General features: G+C 35.4%; 1 pseudogene; it reads left to right on the forward strand.

The window, feature by feature from the left end:
- The first annotated feature begins 588 nt into the window (after positions 1 to 588).
- LOC107782303 (uncharacterized) lies at positions 589 to 1565 on the forward strand (annotated as a pseudogene).
- The last annotated feature ends 6264 nt before the right edge of the window (positions 1566 to 7829 follow it).

The raw sequence follows: 7829 nt of genomic DNA on the forward strand, positions 1-7829 counted from the left end.
ATTTTGCTATCAAGGGTTCATGTATGTAATATTGATTAAAGAAAAAATGGTACAATTTAATGTATAAAGATCCCCAATTAAATACTCCATAGATTTCCATTTGGTGGTCTATCATATCACGGCAGCAATTCATGGCCAACCCACACGTGATGAGTGACGGTTCACTGGTGGCTTTCTTTTGTTTTATTTCATTTTTAAAGCCTTTTATCTTCCTGCCTTTCTCATGTGTGCAGGTATGACAAACGCATGGTCCACGTACATCGAAGTACTTCAAAGTTCAAACTAAACATAGTGGGTCACGAGTGTTTGGATAAACATTAAATTTGTGTAGCAATATAGTCGGTAGGTTCAGAATTTTGATTCAATGTACATGCACATCCTCACTATCAAATGTACGTACATCTGCTCCATATCTTGTCCTTCAAATAATGGAGCTAAACTTTCTTATTCTATTTTCATGTTTTCATGAACTCCTTTTAATGCATATTTTAGGCTATAATTTAGGATATGAAAGTAATCAAATAAAATCCAAGCTACCACAATACATTTCTTAAAGCATGGGGTGCCATTGCCAGTAATCAAAGACAAAGCATGTCGCCAGAAAAATTATACTGACAGCAGACAAAGCTGTCCAATATCCTAGTATTAAATTAAAAATGCAGTTACATTACTTGAATCCTAATTGAGAAAATCGTCAATTACTTCCAAATGGCAAAAAGGTTAGGTGCCCATTGTCTGTCCACGTGCTGCCATACCTAAAATATTGATCTATTTAAACGTTTGCTTTCTTGACATGGGCATTCTCAAATTCCTAGTTGTTTTAAACTTTCTTCAAATTCATCTATTCAATTCCAGGTTCCTACCATTTTGCTCTTAATATTCTTTGTTCTACACAGAACATGGCATATTTGGCACCAGAAAACTGGCCCGTCTGCATTAACGTTGATACTGATGACACTGACTTATTAAATCAAATAGAGATATCAGAAATCGATAGCGCCATTCTCATGTCATTTCTTGATGAATCCCATATGGAATATTGTGATGACGAGAAATTAAGAAGTGTAATCCAATCTCTAGAAGCAGAGCTTGATCCCATTTCCGTCATAAATAATCCTGCTGCTCCAAATCTAGATAATTACAATGGGGACTTTCTATTTGCTAATATGGGCAGTGAAGATAGCTCAGAACTAGTTGATGTTGATTTTAGCTGGATGGATATAGAGATATCATCTTCCCCTAGTCCCAGTAACATTGAAATGATTGAATTTTAAGCCGGCAGTGATTATTCCCAGATCTTTACATACATTCCTATTGAGGAGGAAGTATATGATTCTCTATGGCTAGAAACTGACTTGTCAACGGTATACTAGCCAAATAGTATGAGAGCCTAAGCACTGAGCACGTAAAATAGAACTTTGAATTTTTTTTCTTTTTCCTCAGTGTAAAAGATCTGATCCAGTTCAGATCATTAATGCTAGTTCAACTGTAAATTTAGTTTATCCTTGTTATATAGATTCATTGTTATTTCAGAGCCGTTGTATACTTGCACTGTTAGCCTTACTCGTTTTGACACTTCATAATTGAATTAATTTGAAGGTCCCTACCTGATTCTGGAATGATAACTCTCGAACTGCAATGAAAAATCATGTTGGGCAAAATTAAGACAACTATGCTTCTTATTCAGTACTAGAAGACAACTCAATGTCAAGCCTTCAAATATTTGACTAGTAAATGAGTTCCATGAAAATGTACTATCTCAATTTAGAATCACTACTAAAAAACTATAAAAAAGCGTCCAGAGCATACCGAGTGAAATTGATCGATCGATCGAAATTAATCGGAAAGTAATACCGACCGAAATCGGTCGGAAACAACGTAAATTGGTCAAAAAAATCAAATAATAAATTATAAATAAAAATACCGACCGAAATTGGTCGGAAAATAAGATCCCACAAAAAAGAAAGTTTATTTTATCTGACACAGTTGAAATTTTCGACCGATTGCGGTCAGAAAATGGTCAATCTTTGACCAAAGCCTAATCAGATTTGCATATTATCTACAAAAGAAATGATTAATTAAAAACATTATAGAATACCGACCGAACTTAGTCGAAAATTTTAATTTATTTTTTCCCGCCCTGCGTCAATTATTATTTTTTATAATTAAAAATTACGTTTAATATAATTATAAAAATACCGACCGAAATCAGTCGGTATTAGTGGTCCAAATGATTAAACACTTACAGATTATTGTTACTAACAATCTACATATATATAACATCCTAAATTGTATATATATTTATATACATACACACACACACACACACTTAAGTTGTAGCAACAACAACATATACTCGGTCAAATCACACAATTAAAATTTTCGACTAAGTTCGGTCGGTATTCTATATATATATATATATATATATATATATATATATATATATATATATTCTCCAATTGTGTGATTTGACCGAGTATATGTTGTTGTTGCTACAACTTAAGTTTTAATATAGCACTACATCTTATAACACTATACATTTTATTTTTAAATAAGTTACCGACCGAAATCGGTCGGTATTAGTGGTCAAAATGGTCAAACACTTATAGATTAATTATTGTTACTTACAATCTACATATATATAACATCCTAAATTGTATATATATATATATATATATATATATATATATATATATATATATATATATATATATATATATATATATATATATATATATATATATACACACACACACACACACACACACACACACACACACACACACACAGTCAAATCATACGATTGGAGTGTGTATATATACATATATATATGTGTGTGTGTGTGTGTGTGTGTGTGTGTGTGTGTGTGTGTGTGTGTGTGTGTGTGTGTGTGTGTGTATGATTTAGGATTTATTAATTATGATTAATAGTAAGTGAGTTAGTCTAATTGAATGGCTTAACTAATCCAATAATCTAGTAAGTAAATATTGTACTTTATAACTAAAGTTTATTATGTAACTTAATTCTATATTCGTTCTTTATGTAGATGGAATATCGTAGTTGGATGTATAATATTATATTATAATTTAGGGTTTATTAATTATGATTAATAGTTAGTGAGTTAGTCTAATTGAATGGCTTAACTAATTCAATATTCTAGTAAGTAATCTAGCAAGTAAATGTTATACTTTGTAACTAAAGTTTATTATGTAACTTAATTTTATAAATTAATTTGAATTATGATTAATATAAGGTGTAATTTATTTGTTCTTTACGTAGATAAAATATCGTAGTGGATGTATAATAGGAATTATCCTAATCGTCGGTTTTTTAGGGAGGAATTTATAGAAGGGGTTAAGGAATTTATTAGGCATGCAATGTCACTTGAATCGTTTCGGATTGGAGGGATGATTAGGTGTCCTTGTACGAAGTGCAAGTGTTTGAATTTTTAGGGTTCGGAAGATGTTATGACTCATCTTTATAGAACGGGGTTTATGGATAATTATTTTGTGTGCACTAGTCATGGAAAGGTTGATGGTACTGATGGTGTATTTTATAACGTAGTTGTTGGTGAAAGTAGTAGGTCGGTGGAGAATAGCGTTCAACATCCTAGATACCATGAAATGGTTGTGGATGCTTTTGGGATGCACTTCGATGAGGCCTCTAGTCGTCCACTAAGGGAAGGGAATATACACTCTCAGTTGTCTGTTGCGGTTAGATTATTAAGTATCAAATCATATACCAATATTTCTCAAGCGAGAATTGATTCTTTCATTGGCCTTATGAGTGAACTAGTTGACCCAACTTTCAACATACCTGAAGATTTCTATAAGGCTAAAAGATTGGTTTCTAAGTTAGGACTCTCGTCTATGAGAATCGATTTTTGTGAAGATGGTTGCATGTTGTATTATAAGGGTGATGCATATCTAGAAAGTTATAAATTTTGTGAAAAACCTCGTTTTAAGCGGGTTTCTAGTGAGAAGAATGTTGTTGAGAAGTCGATGTATTATTTACCTCTTATTCCTAGATTAAAGAGGTTGTACGCATCGATGAGTTCCGCTCCTCATATGAGATGGCACTATGAAAATAGAAGGTCGCCAGGTGTTATGTGTCATCCTTCAGATGGGAAAGCTTGGAAGCATTTTGATAGGACGTATTAGGATTATGCTAGTGAACTGAGGAATGATCGGTTGGGTTTGTGTGCTGATGGTTTCACGCCATTTTCTATTTCTACAACTCCATATTCATGTTGGCCGGTCTTTATTATACCGTATAATCTTCCGCCTGAAATGTATATGACTAGTCCATATATTTTTTTAAATTATGTTATTCCCGGTTCCCGCAATCCAAAGAGTTTGATTGATGTATATTTGCAACCTCTGATTGATGAGCTAAAAAAATTATGGTATGATAGAGTTGAGACATATGACATATCAACTAAGCAAAATTTCAACTTGCGTGCTAATTTAATGTGGATCATTAATGATTTTCCTGCGTATGGAATGTTGTCTAGGTGGATGACTGCTGGAAAGTTAGCATGTCCTTACTGAATGAAAAATGGTTTAGCGTTCACTTTAAGACATGGCCGAAAGCAGTCATGGTTTGATTGTCATCGTCACCAGTTGATCATGAGTTCAAAAGGATGAAGAAGGCATTCAAAAAGAATACAATTGAACATGATTTGCCACATCCAATTTTGTCCGGTGAGAAAATTTGGGAGAGGGTTCAGAACTTCACTAAAGTTACCGATGTAGCACCTTCTAGATTTCTTGGATATGGTGTTACTCATAACTAGACAAAACAGAGCATATTTTGGGAGTTGTCATATTGGAAGGATAATCTTCTCAGACACAATCTTGATATCATGCATATTGAGAAGAACTATTTTGATAATTTGTTCAACACAGTGATGGATGATAAGAATAATACAAAAGATAACCCGAAGGCTAAACTGGACTTACAAAAATATTGCAGGTGACCTGAATTACATTTGCAGTCTGCGAATAATGGTAAGTTGTTCAAGCCCAAGGCTAGCTACACATTCACTTTGGAACAAAGACGACAAATTTGTGAGTGAGTTACAAACCTAAAGATGCCCGAGGGCTATGCTTCGAACCTGGGAAAACGCGCCGATATGGTTGAAGGAAAGCTGGCTCATATGAAAAGTCATGATTGTCATATCTTCATGGAAACCTTAATCCCTATTGCATTTTGTGGTTTTGCCTGAAAATATCTGGAAACCCATCACAGAGACAAGTTTGTTCTTCAAAGACTTATGTTCTACCATATTAAGGGAAGAAAACCTATTTCAAATAAATCGGAACATTCTTGTAATCAGTAATAAGCTGTAAAGGATTTTTCCATGTGGTTTCTTTGATGTAATGGAACACCTTCCAATTCACCTTGTACACGAGGCGCGACTTGGAGGGCCGCTTCAATGCAAGTGAATGTATCCATTCGAGAGGTAATGATCAAATCTTGATTCATTCTTGTAATTTTCTTTAACGTTATCGTCTAATATGAAAATGTGCAGGACTATCGGCAAGTGTAAACGATTTGTTAAACAGAGGAATATGATTGAAGGATCCATATGCGAAGCCTATCTTGCAAAGGAAACTGCCCATTTTTGTTCTTACTACTTCGACAGTCATGTGCCATGTGCTAGAAATAGGCCCAATCGGCACAATGTCGTGATTAGGATTGACCTATTATATCCACCAATGTCCATATTCAATCAACCAGGCCGAGGTTCTAAAGATCGATCAAAAAGGGGCCGAAGTAGTATGGAGTGCAAATCAGCTTCAAATCATGTATTGCTAAATTGTCCGGCTGTCCAACCCTTTCTTAAGTAAGTGTTTACGTAAGATTAATTTACATGGACTACTATTTAATTCGGTTGATGCAACTAACAAAATTTTCAATGTGTCGCTCAGTGACTTTGTGAGTCAATTTGGCCATGATGTTGTATATACTACATTTTAGGCATGGTTTAAATAGTGTGTAAGTGCATCTTACATACTTTCTCACATGTGAATATACTTGCTCACTTGTGAATATACTTGCTCACTTGTGATTTATTTAACACTACATGTAGGTCAATAATTCAAACAACGGTGTTAATCAATTTTTGAAATATATATCTTGGGGACCTGCACCTACGGTTACAACTATGTCTAAGTATTTTGTGACACCGAGGAATGCTCCCAGTATAAAAAAAAGCAATAACAGTGGGGTGTGTGTCAAAGGTGGTGAAGGCAACCAGGATGGGGAAAATGATTATTATGGTATGATCAAAGAGATTCTAGAATTATCATATTCAGGTTGGCCAAATAAGAAGATCATACTTTTCCGATGCAAGTGGTTTGACCCAACACCTAGAAGAGGTACAATTATACACTCGCAGTACAACATAATTGAGGTTAATAAAAAGAGGAAGTATGATCGCTATGATCCTTTTATAATTACAGAAAAAGTTAGGCAAGTGTATTATGCTCCATATCAATTGTGAAGCGATAAGGCTGATTGGTTGGTTATAATCAAAACTAAGCCTGTTGGTAGGGTGGAAGTTGACAATGTGCTAGATATTTCTTACCAAAATGATACATCAAGTGTTAACCAAATGGTGGATGATCAGTTAGAAAATGAATTAGATCATCCTCAACGCATATTAGAAGAAGTTGATATAGAGGAAATAACAATCATAGAAAATGAGGACGAAGAATCAGCTGATGAGAATTAAATAAGTGAAGAGGATGAATTTTCGGATGAGGAAGGATACTTTGAAGACGACTAGCATGTTAGTTTTTTCAAACGCTCTCAACTTATATAGATTTATATTCTCAATTTTAACATTTTCTTTAATTTATGCAGATGACCGGTTGTAATGACCTGTCCGATCGTTTTGAGAGTATTAGCCCCAAACCCCTATTTATTGCTCCCTCTATTTTATTTTTGTGGTTACGTAACTTGCCGGGAGGATTTATTTTTGGTTTCGGAGTGAAATGGGACACATAGTCCCTAAAATAAAAGTTTAAGTCGTAGGAATCGACCGTAGTTTGAATTGTGTGAAGATGACTCTGGAATAGAATTTTGACGGTTTCAATAGCTCCGTAGGGTGATTTTGGTCTTCGAAGCGTGTTCGTATATTGAATTGGAGGTCCGTAGTTCATTTTAGCGTCAATTGACGAAAGTTGGAAAATTGGATGATTTTTGGAAAGCTTGACCGGGAGTGGACTTTATGATATCGGGGTCGGATTCTAATTTCGGAAGTTGGAGTAGGTCTATAATGTCAATTATGACTTGTGTGCAAAATTTGAGGTCAATTGGACTTGATTGATAGGTTTCACCGTCGGATGTAGGAGTTGAAGTTTTAAAGTTCGTTAGGCTTGAATCGATGTGTAATTCATATTTTTAGCATTGTTTGATGTGATCTAAAGACTCGATTAAGTTCGTATGATGTTTTAGGACTTGTTGGTATTTTTGGTTGAGGTCCCGGGCCTCGGGTGTGATTCGGGTCATCATCAGATCATTTTTGGACTTAGAGGATTTCTGGTGCTGGGTTGGTTCTGGTGTCTTCGCACCTCCGGTGGGGTTGGCCGCAGGTGCGGTCTCGCATAAGCGAGCCTTGAGTTGCAGATGCGGGGGTGAGGAGGATGGCCAGTGGTCATAGATGTGACGTGAAGACCGCAGAAATGGAGCCGCTTTTACGGAAGGGTGATCGCAGAAGCGGAGTGAGTGGGGGAGCTGGGGTGGCCAAGGCTTCTGCAGAAGCGGACGAGGGACCGCAGAAGCGCTTTTGTAGATGCGGATGTTTGCGCGCAGGTGCATAA

The sequence above is a fragment of the Nicotiana tabacum genome, chromosome 2 (assembly GCF_000715075.1).
Source record: "Nicotiana tabacum cultivar K326 chromosome 2, ASM71507v2, whole genome shotgun sequence".
Lineage (NCBI taxonomy): Eukaryota > Viridiplantae > Streptophyta > Magnoliopsida > Solanales > Solanaceae > Nicotiana > Nicotiana tabacum.